Source organism: Ctenopharyngodon idella, chromosome 7, assembly GCF_019924925.1.
Source record: "Ctenopharyngodon idella isolate HZGC_01 chromosome 7, HZGC01, whole genome shotgun sequence".
NCBI lineage: Eukaryota > Metazoa > Chordata > Actinopteri > Cypriniformes > Xenocyprididae > Ctenopharyngodon > Ctenopharyngodon idella.
Genome location: NC_067226.1, coordinates 862,357 through 876,975, shown reverse-complemented (window position 1 = coordinate 876,975; position 14,619 = coordinate 862,357). Strand labels below are relative to the sequence as shown.

The 14,619-nt window shown below is 36.3% G+C and overlaps 1 protein-coding gene across 2 annotated transcripts in view; it reads right to left on the bottom strand.

Moving 5' to 3' along the window:
• LOC127516272 (E3 SUMO-protein ligase ZBED1-like) overlaps positions 1-14,619 on the bottom strand; it is a 31,910-nt gene that overhangs the window by 4,235 nt on the left and 13,056 nt on the right. The gene's annotated exons all lie outside the window — the stretch shown is intronic.

Below are 14,619 nucleotides of genomic sequence, written 5' to 3'. Positions count from 1 at the left end.
CTCTATTCGCAATGGATCACTGTTTTATAACTCTAGGATTCCCCTGGTAAAGTGGATGGAATACATATACAGGTAAATAGTAGCTAGGTACCTAATAACTACATGTATGTAATGATGACATTACATAATATTACCCCTTGATCGCGATCAACTGCTAGATATTTATCACTATTCGAGTATCTTCCGAAAATAGCAGAAAAATAAGTACAAAAACATTACATTTCTCCAGTCTTTGGACAGTATTTTTTGTACTTTTTTCTGTTATTTTCGGAAGCTACTCGAATAGTGATAAAGAAAAATACATCACAGGGTTCAACGCTAAGGATTTTTTCTACTGACCCGGTCGGGCCAGTACGTGGTTTAATTTTTACTAGCCCCGCCAAAATTTTCACTGGCCCCACAACAAAAAAATGAATAAAAGTAAAAGACAAGAAAATGGACCTATAAAATAAGCAGTTATTGTTTTCGTTGTCTTTGTTACATTTAACCTCAATAAATAGGGTTATGACACCAAAAGCTACTAGATTAACTTATATTTTAAATATTGTTAGACAAATAAACAGTATAAGTAATAAAATAGTAAGAAATAATCAAATTACAAATAATAGCACAAATAAATACAACAGAACAAACATATAAATGAAATAAATGGTGCTTTTCAAGTTTTTCATGTAGGTTTAAACAAGAGATTTTCAGGTACAGAAACTGTAATCTAATGTATAACTATATAACTATAGAATAGATTAAACTTTATTAAAATTAATCCGTTAAAAGCAGTTACAGATGCATAAAAATGTTTTTAATGTTGAAAATATAAAACGTTAAATACTGTTATTTGAAATTATTAAAAAAAAAAAAAAATCACAAAATGTGAAATTAAACCCGCCAGTAGGTGGCAGCGAATCACTGTTTAAAGGATATTTATTTCAGTTTTTTTTTTTTTTTTTTTTTGGTTATTGTTTTTAATTAAGATTTTCCCAGGGTCTACATTTAAGACAGACTGATTTGATGGAAGACTGTGTTGCCAAAACTTCAACAACATTGACCAGAATGAACAAATTGCTCAGAAAGGTAGCTTATTTTTTGTCACAGGCATTCGTATATAATCCAAGCCTTTGCACAAGAGTCTTCAGTAGTACATTGCTCAGCCAGTTGAATTGTAATTAATTTTGTTTGTACTAATTCTTCTATGGCCACATACTTTTTACAGGTTTGCATCAAGGTGCTGAAGAATCTGAAAAGAAGAACAGGTCTTAGAGTTGGTGGGAAGTCAAGACAGAAGTTTGTGGCCATAGATGAGTCTAAGTTTGCTCACAAGAGAAAGGTACATCTGATGTAAAAATTAAAAAAGAATGGAAGTTTTTTACCATGTTGAAATACTAAAGTTGGTTTAGTTGCATTCAATAATACTTCCAGGGTTAATATCACATCAAAATACCACATGCAATCAAAAGACATGATTGAATGACGATGTTCCAAAAGGTAACAATATGTTCTCCTCAGCCTATTTGTTGTTATTCAGTTGTTTAATGTTTAGGTTAATGAAGATACTTGCGTGCTGAGGAATGGCTTGAGTAACCCCTAAATGATTATGGGGAGATCAGAATCCAAATGTATGTTTTCTCTGACACATACCGGGTTTTACTGCTCTTAATATTTTCTTGTGTTTATGCATTTTCAGTTTAATCGTGGCCACTGTTGTACCACTTGGCAGAGAAGAAAAGGCTGGGTGTTTGGGATGATGGAAGTTAAAGGAGCTCGCCGCCTACTAGTCCTAAAGATGGTAAAGGACCGTTCCAGGACCACACTGATGCCCATTATCACAAGGCACATCAGAAGGGGATCAACTGTTTACAGTGACAATTGGAGGGCATATCTTAATGCGCTACAACCGCTAGGATACAGACACCTAACTGTAAACCACAGCGAAAATTTTGTTGATCCCCAAACTGGCTGTCACACACAACATATTGAACGGGCCTGGCTAGCCATCAAGGCACAGGTGTCAAGATTTAGGGGTAACAAGACTACAAAACTATTAAGAGAACATTTGAAATTCATCCAGTGGCACTATTGGCTGGGAAAAAGAAATAGGAAAGGTGCCTTGGCACAGCTGATCCATGACATTAGAAGAGCATACAGGTTTAGATTTCAATAAAGGTGTATGATTTTTTGGCTCTAACTGTTCATGTTGTGACATTTCTTCAGATTCTGGAATTTGACTATATCATGCTAACAACTTCTAACTTGTTTTGTTAAGTTCATAGCTTACTCAAACTACTTAGGAGAGTATGCATACACAGTGTTGCAGAATGTATAATAAACTTTGAAATATGAATGTGATAGTTTTTCTTTGATAGATATTGAGATATTATTGCACAGCACAGATTTACTTTTTATTTCCTTTATTCTACTTTTTAATTTTCCATTTCTAATCTGACACTCTGATTACCAATTTTATCTTTACAGTCACACAGTCATGTGTGTAGTTACACCAGTATTAGAGCTGTAGATACTATGTACCAATGTGTACTTACACTGTGGTTACATGCTACGTACACATCTAGTTACCATGTAAGTTCACAGGTATAAGGGACACAATATAAAGTGGGACCGACCATTTTACACTTTACATTAAGTGGACAGTTCCTGGGGAGTTACCATGTAAGTACACTGTAATTAAAGTGTTGCACAGAGAATTAGGTTTTACATATTACACAGTAAGTTGACCATTTTACACTTTATATTGAGTGGACAGTTCCCGAGGATTTACCATGTAAGTACACTGTAATTAAAGTGTTGCACAGAGAATTAGGTTTTACATATTACACAGTAAGTTGACCATTTTACACTTTATATTGAGTGGACAGTTCCTGAGGATTTACCATGTAAGTACACTGTAATTAAAGTGTTGCACAGAGAATTAGGTTTTACATATTACACAGTAAGTTGACCATTTTACACTTTATATTAAGTGGACAGTTCCTGGGGAGTTACCATGTAAGTACACTGTAATTAAAGTGTTGCACAGAGAATTAGGTTTTACATATTACACAGTAAATTGTGACCATTTTACACTTTATATTGAGTGGACAGTTCCTGAGGATTTACCATGTAAGTACACTGGTATCACAAGGTGAAACCTTCTAATTCAGTGTTCACAAATACATGGTATGTACATAGGAATCATCATGATTTCCATAAATTTTCAGGCTATTCCAAACTGGTAACTGCAGTATTGAAGAATCCGTGTGGAAGATTAAAAACTTGTGCTAGTACATATTGTTGTTACAAAATGTAGTTACATAATTCTTGTTACACATGTGTACTTTCTGAAGTGAAAAAAGTGTTGTTACCAATGTCCTGTTACACATTTGTACTTACACATTCTATTCAGTTGGTTGTTACATGTGTGTAGTTACACCAGTATTAGAGCTGTAGATACTATGTACCAATGTGTACTTACACTGTTGTTACATGTTACGTACACATCTAGTTACCATGTAAGTTCACAGGTATAAGGGACACTTAATATAAAGTGGGACCCACATTTCAATATGCCACGAAGTACAAACCATACTAGAAACACGTTAAATCATGCAACACTTGGCTAAGAGCTAACTTTTGCGATTAACGCCACGAAACAGGAAGTTGTTGTAACTCAGGCATACAATGTCCGATCTGCTCTAAACTTCACATGTTTGATAATTGTCCTGGCCTGAAGACATCTACTTGGCAATATTCAGTAACAGTTAAAGCGCCACCTGTTGGCAACAGGAAGTGTGTCACTTTGAAATGAATACCGGGTTTTCATGTTTCATGTTTTCACCTGTTTCATGTCACCCACTGTTCACTGTTTTCCTAAAGCCAACGGGTGGCGGTTAGCCCAGGTGCGAGGGCCCTTTCATCGCTGCTTGCAGCTTTAATTATTATTATTATTATTATTATTATTATCTTGATCCCCTAAGGATTATTATTATTATTATTAGGGCCCAAGCCACTAAGGCGCAGGGGCCTATTTTTCTCCTAAGGATTATTATTTTATTTTTTTTTTTTTTCTTCAAACTTCCAGGGCTTTTTGGGGGTCTTAATGTGCTCAAAAACTCTTGAAAATTGGCACACACATTGGAATCTGCGGCCACTAGGATGCCGCCGAGGCTGGGACCCGGGTGTGGCCCAGGGGCTCGACAGCGCCCCCTTGAATGGGATCTGAAAACTTGGCCATATATCAAACATGCTTGCATATATTAATATGAAACTCAGTACACATAAAGACCTCATCGGGCCTAACAACTTTCGTGCTCTAAGTTATACGCCAGCTCAACAGGAAGTCCGTTATTTTTGGTTGTTTGAAAAACGCAGGCTCTGGAATTTGATATACTTCTCCTAGGAGATTAATCCGATCACCACCAAACTCGGTCAGCATGAAGTCAAGACACTGATAATGAAAAATTGCCAGCGGATTTTTGATATCTCGAACGGTTTGGCAGTGGCGGGGCAACGAATTTATGGCAAACAAGGGAAACACGAAATGTGTTATAATGTCTGCATACATTGATTGATTTTTATGAAACTTCAGCCGTGTGTTGATTGTAGGAGGCTGATCACATGGATGTGACTATTGTGAGTCAAAGTTATAGCGCCACCAACTGGCAGCAGGAAGTTTGTCACTTTCAAAATGCTTTGAGATTGCCCTCTTACTTTCACCCGATTTGCTTCAAACTTCATCAGAATAATGTCAAAACATGATAGATGTAGACCTGTGATTATATTTGTGATATCCTAAATATTGTTGCCATGGCAACACGTCAAACTTTAATAATATTCTTGAGTGTTTTTGAGGCTCTTAACATGCTTCAAATTGCATGAAACTCAACACACACATCAATGTTGTCAACCAACAGACATGGACAAAGCCTTAGAAACGGGCGTGGTGGAGGGGCTCAGTAGCGCCACCTTTTGACAAAAGTGGGGGGGTTATTTTTACCTACAGTCACCAAACTCGGTACACATATTGTTCTCATTAAGCCGGACAACTTTCTAATTTACAGTCATTAGCTCCGACCAACAGGAAGTCAGATATTTTGGTTTGAATGTGGATTTTTCACACTCTCTCTCTCTCTCTCTCTCTGTGCATGCTGGGAGCGTTTGGGTGTGTGTGAGGGTTCTCAAGAGGGGAGGGTGATTGTGTGCTTGTTTCTTATCTTTTCTAAAAAAAAAAATTTTCAATTTCTGATTTAAGTTATATTTTTTTGTAGCGATAGTAGAATATTTTTGAGGATCAGGTGTGTGACGGCGAACGGGGTGAATGTGGAGGAAGTGTTACAGGCCGTAGGAGAGGAGATCGGTTATCAAAACATTTCATCTGCTTCGCGAATGAATAAAGCGGTGGTTGTGTTTGTAAAAGAAGAGAGCCAAGTGAATCGTCTTATAAGCAGCGGAATAGTGGTAAGTGGAGACTTTATTACTGTTTCACCGCTGGTTGCACCAACTGTCAAGGTAACTCTTTCAAATGTGCCACCTTTCATCCAAAGTAATGAGATAGAAAGAGAGCTTTTGAGATATGGGAAATTAGCTAGCGCAATTAAAACAGTTCCTCTCGGATGTAAACATGAAGCGCTTAAACGCATGTCATTTAGAAGACAGGTCTTTATGTTCCTAAATGAATAGGAGTTAGAAGTGTCTTTTAGAGTTTGGCATGAAGGAAGAGTGTACACGGTTTACGCAAATACTGGAAACATGAAATGTTTTGAGTGTGGAGATGTTGGGCATAAGCATTTAGCATGCCCACATAAAGTTCAAGCTGCTGAAGAAGCCGCTAGACACACTGATGAGGTTGTTCCTGTGAATGATGCTGAAAATGTGTAGTCTGTAGATGTGAAAGAGAATGAGGCTCAGGGAGCTGAAAAAGATGTGGAAAAGGAGGCCCAGGGAGTTGAGGAAGTTGTTGAATTACCTAAAGAAAATGATAACCGAATTGAGGATAGTGTGAGTTTGAATAATGAAATAACAGGAACGGTTGTAAACAATGTAAGGAGTGAGGATATGGAAAATGTTGAAAGTGCTGGAGAAAACAGTGTTGGAAAAAATGATAATGAAGACAATTGTGATGCAGAAATGAGAGAGGAAGATGCACTTTCCGAGATTTCAGACATTGGGTCACAAGTGATGGAAGACATACTCTTTAGAAGAAATTAATGACTTTCTTGATACAACATTTGGTAAAGTTGTTGATGTAAAAGAGTTCTTTCCAGATGCGGAGAAATTTATAATATCGGTGTTGTTGTTGCAAAAAACAGTGAGCTATGAAGTTTTGGATAAAAAGAAAAGATTCCGGCTGAAAAAGATGCTAACGAAATTGAGGAAAAGTAAAGTGAGAGTTTCACAAAAGTAGTTTCATGGATAAATCACAAGTGGTGGTCTTTAATCTGTGCTTTTTCTTTTCCGTTTCTGTCTACTTCTTACTTCTCTATATGGATGTGTGGAGAGTAGGATCATTGAATATTAATGGGGGTAGGGACAGGAATAAATTAGCACAGATTTCAGAGTTTTTAAGAATTGAAAAGGTTAATGTTTGTTTTTTACAAGAAACACATACAGACAATGATAATGGAATTCAATGAGGATTATGGTGGAAAAGAAATTTTGCCTTGAGTCATGGGACAAGAAATAGTGCTGGGGTAGCGATTTTATTTTCTGAAAGTGTGAATATTTTAAAAGGTAGAAGAAATTGTTAAAGGAAGATTATTATTAACAAAAATTGAGTATAAAGGAATAATATTTGTATTTGTTAATGTTTATGCTACTAACAATGGTCCAGAGCAGCTGATGTGTTTTATGGAATTAAGGAAGGTTATTGAAAAATATGATGATAATGTTTGTCTAATATTAGGAGGTGTTTGGAATTGTACAACAGACTTCATTGTTGACCGAAATGGGGAAGAGCCGCATAATAAGTCAAGTGATGCATTAAAAAATTATAAATGAATTTCAATTAATAGATGTACGGAGAACAAGAAATGAAGGAATAAAGCAGTATACATGGTTAAAAGTGGTTGATAATAGAATTACTGGAGCGAGATTGGATAGGTTTTATTTAAAAAAAAATATGGAACAATAAGGTGATGAATACTTTTATTAGAACTAATGGTTTTTCAGACCATCATATGGTCATATTAAATGTTAATTTGAAGAAGACATTTAAATGTAATTATTACTGGATTTTTAATGTAAAGTTATTACAGGATGTCTCTTTTTGTAAAAAATTTAATTGTTCTGGAAAATTTGGAAATTGAAGAAAAATTCTTTTGAAAACCTAAGCCAATGGTGGGATGTGGGAAAGGCTAATATAAAAATGTTCTGTCAAAATTATGCCTTCCACTCATCAAATATGTTAAAAAGCAACAGTGAAAGCTTTACAAAGTGACATTGAGTTTGTAGAAAAACAAGCTGTAAATAATAATGAAGCTGTACAGTGTATTGGGTTAAATAAGAAAAGACAAGAACTGAGTTTACTACTACATGAACAAGCAAAAGGAGCACTGATAAGATCAAGATACTGTTCCATTAAAGATATGGATGCTCCAAGTACATTCTTTTTTAACCTTGAAAGAAAGCATGTTCAACAAAAGATGATGTGCCATCTTCGTCGTTCGGATGGATCAGTTACATCAGATCCTACAGAAATGAGGAGATTGGCAGGAGACTTTTATAAGCAATTATACAGAGCTGAGAGTTGTGACATGGACTGTACTGAGGACTTACTTAATGAGTTACCTCAGCTTGGAGAAAAAAAAAAAAAAAAGTTTTGGATGATTTAGTCACTTTTTCAAGAGTTCACAGAGGCTATGCGGCAACTATCTAAAGGTAAATCACCTGGAATTGATGGATTACCGGTGGAATTTTATCAACAATTTTGGGACCTTATAGGACCCAATTTATATGAAGTAATTCTAGAATGCATCAAAAGTAATTCACTTCCAATAAGTTGTCGTCGAGCAGTTTTGTCATTGCTTCCAAAAAAGGGAGACCTTGGACTGTTAAAAAACTGGAGACCTGTATCTCTTTTGTATCTGGACTATAAAATTTTTTCAAAGTGTTTAGCAAATAGACTCAAACACTGTTTAGATTTGCTGATCCAAAGTGATCAAACATATTGCATTCCTAAGAGATCTATTATAGATAGCCTTTTTTATTGAGAGAAATAATTGATTTTAATCAGAATAATAAGAATGATTTGGGAGTGTTGTCGTTAGATCAAGAAAAAGCATTTGATTGTGTGGATCATGAATATCTATTTAAAGTGTTAAAGAGTTTTGGTGATGGTTTTATTTCATATATTCAGTTGTTGTATTCTAACGTTTATGTGATGGTGAAAGTGGGGGGTGGTTTAAGTGCTCCAATACCTGTGACAAGAGGTATAAGGCAAGGTTGTCCAATTTCAGGACAATTATATAGCCTAATAATTGAAACTTTATTATGTAAGTTGAGGAGGAATTTAAAAGGAACCCTAATCCCTCAGGTTAATGGTCATTCTAAGGTGGTTTTATCAGCCTATGCAGATGACATTACTGTTTTTATTACAGGACCAAAAGACATTGAAATTTTAACTAAAACTATTGAATTATACGAAAAAGCCTCTTCTGCTAAGGTTAATTGGACAAAAAGTGAAGGATTTATAATTGGTAATTCGGAAAATTTTACACAACTTCCAGGAGGGTTGCAATGGAAAAAGACGGACTAAAGATTTTAGGAGTTTTTTTAGGAAATGAACAATTTCAAAAGAAAAACTGGGAGGGTTTGATAGAAAAGGTGTCTGCCCGATTGTCGAAGTGGAGATGGCTATTACCACAATTGTCATATCGAGGAAGAGTTCTGGTAGTAAACAATCTGGCTGCTTCTACTTTGTGGCATAGGACTATTGTAATGGAGCCACCAGAGGAGTTGATCTCCAATATACAAAGGACAATAGTGAATTTTTTTTGGAATGGACAGCATTGGACTCGCGCTGCAGTATTATACTTACCAGTACAGGAAGGCGGCCAAGGACTTGTGGATGTGAGAAATAGAATCCGTGCTTTTAGGATACAGGCTGCACAGAGATTTCTCTATGATAAAGATGTGCTATGGGGAAAAACTGCAAGTGCAATCATGAGGAGAGTGGGCGGCTTTGGACTTGATAAACAATTATTCTTAATGAAGCTTGAGGAGATGAACTTGTCTGAGCTCACTGTTTTTTATAGAGCTATGTTACAAACATGGAAAACTGTTCTAAGAACAGAACGGAATGTGGACAATCTAGAACACTGGGCACCGGAGGAACCACTCTTCTTTAATCCAATGATTCAAACCAGATTGCTGTCTTCTGTGACTGTACGACAATGTTTATTAAGGAATGGAATTGTAAAGCTGGATCATTTATTAAACGAAGAAGGGTGGAAATCGCTTGATGAACTTAAAGAGGCAACGGGCTTGAGATCTTCACGTCTTGTGTGAAAATTAAAAGAAGAAATTTACAATGCATTGCCAAGTGGATACAGGACATTTATTGCACAAAGACATGAAAATATTCAGGACATGGGCAATGATATGGATTTTCCAGAACTGACTGTTTCTCCAGCAATAAAGGAGGTTGAAGAAGAAGTAGTGGATACAATGTTGTACTTTGGGACTCCCCAGTGTTGTTCTTTTAAGAGCATGACAAAGAAAGTAATGTACAATATTACAGTAAAAATGATCCATCAAGATTCATTGAGAAAACAAAAAGTTTCAAAGTGGCCAGATTTGTTAAGCCCAGACTTCCTGATAAGAGACAGGTGGAGGGCCCTATATAAACCTCCTGTGGAGAAACGTACTGGTGATCTACAATGGAGGATAATTTATGGGGCAATAGCTACAGACGGACATGTGGCACACCTGAATACAGCTGTAAAGGGTGATTGTCGATTCTGTGGAGAAAAGAAGATTTAGAGCATTTGTTTTTAAAGTGTGAGAGATTAAAAGGTATTTTTAAATTGATAAGGAGCTGGTTTAGAAAATTTGATGAGAATATTTCTGATGAGGTGTTTATTGGAGGAATAAAGTATACATTTTCAAAAAGGAAAAAATGTGTTTATTAAATTACCTGATTGGAACGGCTAAACTGGCAGTGTGGAAAACATGGAAAAATAAAGGTTTACAATTGGCAACTATGGATCCTGAAGAAATGTTTAAGCGGCTAATAGCAGGGAGGCTAAAGATTGAATTTGCATATTATAAGTTGACAAATAATTTATTGGGTTTTTGTGATGTATGGCGTGTTAATGAAGTGTTGTGCATGTTATATGATGATTGTTTTGTTTTAAATTTTTGATAGAAATTTTTGGAAGGTTTTAAAAGTGGTTTTATAATAAGCATACAAATGTGTTTTTAGTAATGGTTTTATTGTGAAGTAAAAGTGTATAAATAAAGGTGTTGTTAAACCTCTCTCTCTCTCTGTGTGTGGGTGTGTGTGTGTGATCATATGGGCACCAACTGCTGCAGTAAATGTGGTGTATTCAAGTGACTTTGAAATAGTCTTTTTATGTTTAACCGTTTTAAATGCCTATTGCCCGCCGTGCACAGTTGCCCTGAAGCCACCGGGGTGGCGGTGCCACCGGGCTTGGGCCCACCATCGCTGCTTGCAGCTATATTTATTTTTATTTAATTTTTTCCATCATCTGGGGCTTTTTGGGAGCCTTAACATGCTCAAAAACTCTTGAAAATTGGCACACACATTGGAATCTGCGGCCATTAGGACGCCGCAGAGGCTGGTATCCGGGCGTGGCAGGGGGGCTCGACAGCGCCCCCTTGAAAGAAGTCAGAAAACTTGGTCCATATATCAAACATGCTTGCACGTATTAGTATGAAACTAGGTACACATATAGACCTCATCGGGCCTAACAACTTTCGTGCTCTAAGTTATACTCCACCCCAACAGGAAGTCGGCTATTACGGGTTGTTTGAAAAACGCATGCTCTGGAATTTGATATACTCCTCCTAGGCGATTAATCCGATCACCACCAAACTCAGTCAGCATGAAGTAAAGATATTGAGGATGTAAAATTGCCAGCGGATTTTTGATATCTCGAACGGTTTGGCCATGGCGAGGCAACGAATTTATGGCGAGAAAAGGGAATCAGGAAGTGTGTTATAACTTATTCATATGTTGATTGATTTTTATGAAACTTCAGCTGTGTGTTCAGTGTAGGAGAATGATCACATGGATGTGACTATTGTGAGTCAAAGTTATAGCGCCACCAACTGGCAGCAGGAAGTGTGTCACTTTCAAAATGCTTTGAGATCACCCTCTTTTTTTTTTATTACCCAATTTGCTTCAAACTTCATCACAATAATGTCAAAACATCTATAATTCACTCCCAGAAACACATTTGTATATGCCATAAAGTACCAAACATGATAGAAACATGTTAAATCATGCAACACTTGGCTAAGTGCTAATGTATGCGATTAACGGCACGAAACAGGAAGTTGTTGTAACTCAGGCGTACAATGTCCGATCTGCTCCAAACTTCACGTTTGATAATAGTCCTGGCCTGAAGACATCTACATGCCAATATTTAGTTATAGTCAAAGCGCCACCTGCTGCAGGAAGTGTGGTGCATCAAAATGACTTTGCCATATTTATCATCTATTTATCCGCTTAAATGAATATCGCCCACTGTTCACAGTTTTCCTAAGGCCAACGGGTGGCGGTGAGCTCGGGTGCGAGGGCCCTTTCATCGCTGCTTGCAGCTTTAATTTATAACTGTTTTTCAAATATTTTCATTGTTATAGCAAATACATGGTTGCGCAAGTGAACTAACATCATTCAGTCACAATTTTAACAAACCTGATTAAAATAAATAAAATATAATATCCTTATTTTTTGCATTATCATTATTTTTCTGTAATTCTGACTGCATGTGCTGAAAGAATTGAGAAATAATTCTAACGCCAGAGAAGTAAGGTAACACCAGTGACAAAAAAAAATGGCACATGCGGTCTTTAAATAAATGCACAAAAAAAAAAAAAATCATTAAGCTGTCATTTATGTGTATTCATAAAGTCAAAGGGTAATCTAATAATGTGGTCTAAGTTTAAATGTTAGAAAAATAAATACATTTTAAGACATCTTGCCATACCAGTATGTTCCTATCCTGCATGTTCTCAAGATTTATGTCTAGATGTGCAAGGTAGTGGCGATGACTGAAAAGTGCAATGCTTGAGTTGATCCCTATGTACAACTTTACCCTTTCTCTGGGCGAATTGTGTAGACTGTGTGTAGAGTGTCTGCGTGATTGTGTTTCACCACAATGTAAGGTAGGGATTCCCAGTGATCTTGTATCTTCTTCCTCCTCCCATGTGAATGGTTCTGTAACAGAACACGGTCACCAGGTCTTTTTCTTTGTCTTGAAGCCTCTTGTGCTGCCCTGTTGACCACTTCAACAGCTGTCTTCAATTTGTTGTGATGGTTCTTCACCCAGTCATCAAGATTGCCAACTCCACTTCCTTCCAAGTCTCTCCCGTTAAGAATATCCATCGGCATTCAGGCATCCCACCTGAACATTAAGTAGAATGGCGAATAGCCAGTTGAAGCGTGGATTCGGTTATTGTATGCCGTAACCAACTGGATACTGCTTCCAGTTCTTTTTCTTTTCTGGGGGTAATGTCCTTAACATGTCATGCATAGTTCTGTTAAATCTTTCACACTGGGAGTTACCCTGAGGGTGATATGGAGTTGTGCAACTTTTTCTGATTCCACAGACTTTACACAGTTTTTTGATGACACTGGCTTTGAAACATCGACCTTGGTCGGAATGTAGTCGTGCAAGACAGCCGTAGTGGACAAACCAATGCTGTACAATGTTTCACCTCATGTGCTCCAGCGTGCTTCTTTCTCCAAAATATCCACAATGATCATGCTGACTCTCGAACACTTTGTAAAGCAAGGGTTCTGGAACCACCAATTGACAAATTTCTTCCCTGTCTCTCGGGTCAAGGATAGTTCGGAACAGCACTCCTTTTTTAAGCTTGAGTCGAAAGAATTGTCTAACGGCTTGTAGTAGACCTCAAAATAAAACTCCACCGCTCCCAAAGCCATCCACCGCTGCTCAATGGCTCCTAAATTTGCCGTTGTAACGAATTAGCTTGAATTATGGGTGAAATATATATATAATTAAATCATAACACATTATGATCAATCATAATTTATGAAGTGTCAGATCTGAGTACTTTTTTCTCCAAAGTACTTTAAAAATAGAAAAATGCTTTTTACAGTAACGTAGCATACATTGTTAATTAAAACAGAGCAACACAGCAGTGTTTCATTAATGAATTCCTGATTTGAATGAGACTTTAAATGAAAGACTCACTCATAAAGACAGTAACTTTCCGCCACCTACTGGCCATTTAAATTCATATTTCTATAACATGGATGGGCAATGTCGGTCCTGGAGTACAGAGTTTAGCTTCAACCCTAATCAAACACACCTTAACCAGCTAATCAGTGTCTTCATTTTTATTAATATTATAGACGGGTTTATTAATATTATAGACAGGGTTTTTTTCTTTTTTTTTTTCAGGGTTGGAGCTAAACTCTGCAAGACAGCGGCACTCCAGAACTGATGTTGCCTATCCCTGATCTATAATTTTGTTTTTAAAGCTATATTTAAAACATTACTCTTATAGTATTGTGCAATTTTGTAGTTATGTAAATAAACACAATAAGTATGTGAATAAATCAGTGCATATTAAATCCACCTGGTTTCTGTAACTATCTCTGTAACACTATCGTAGTCAATGCAGAAATGAGACATTCAGTTTTAGAATTCATTTACCAGGTTACCTATGATTGTTTACCAACAACAGTTAAGAAGTATATTAGCTACAGTAGCCTTAGCATATTAGCATCATGAGCCAAGTAATATTTTAACACCAAATACCATATATTATGAACATAAAGATTAATAATCATAACAAGACTGCACATTAAAAAGAGTATCTCATGTATCTCATAAAAGAGGAATTATTTGTCCATAGTTCAGATAACTTTACAGCTTGAAAGTCCTTGTAAAGTTTCAAATTAAACTGTTATCCTCCCCTGCATGAGTGTGAGCATCCAGCCTGGTCTCATTAATACGTAGGTATTAACTTAACGTAACTTTCAAAAGACACAAAACGTACATTTTTGTACGTTTAGAAAGGTGCTGAAACATACAATATTGACGTAATTATGGCACTAAAACGTAAAAATACTTACATTTTTACAGCGAAAAAACGTAAAATATTTACAAATCTTTTATGTCATAAAGATATACGTATAATTTCTATTTTATCATTTTGTAGATAAATGTAAGATCCCTAAACCCCATCCCGAACCTAAACCTACCCATTTTATACAGAATGTTAAAAGAATAAAACAAAGAACAGAAATGTGTAGGAAAATGACAATTTTAGTAAAAATATAACATTAAAACGATATTTTGAGCCACTAATCCTACACCTACCTCTTAACCTACCTATAACCATTTCTTTAAACTACCTACTGTTATAAATAAAAGAATGACAGACAAACAAGCGTAATCACAATAATTTTTTTTT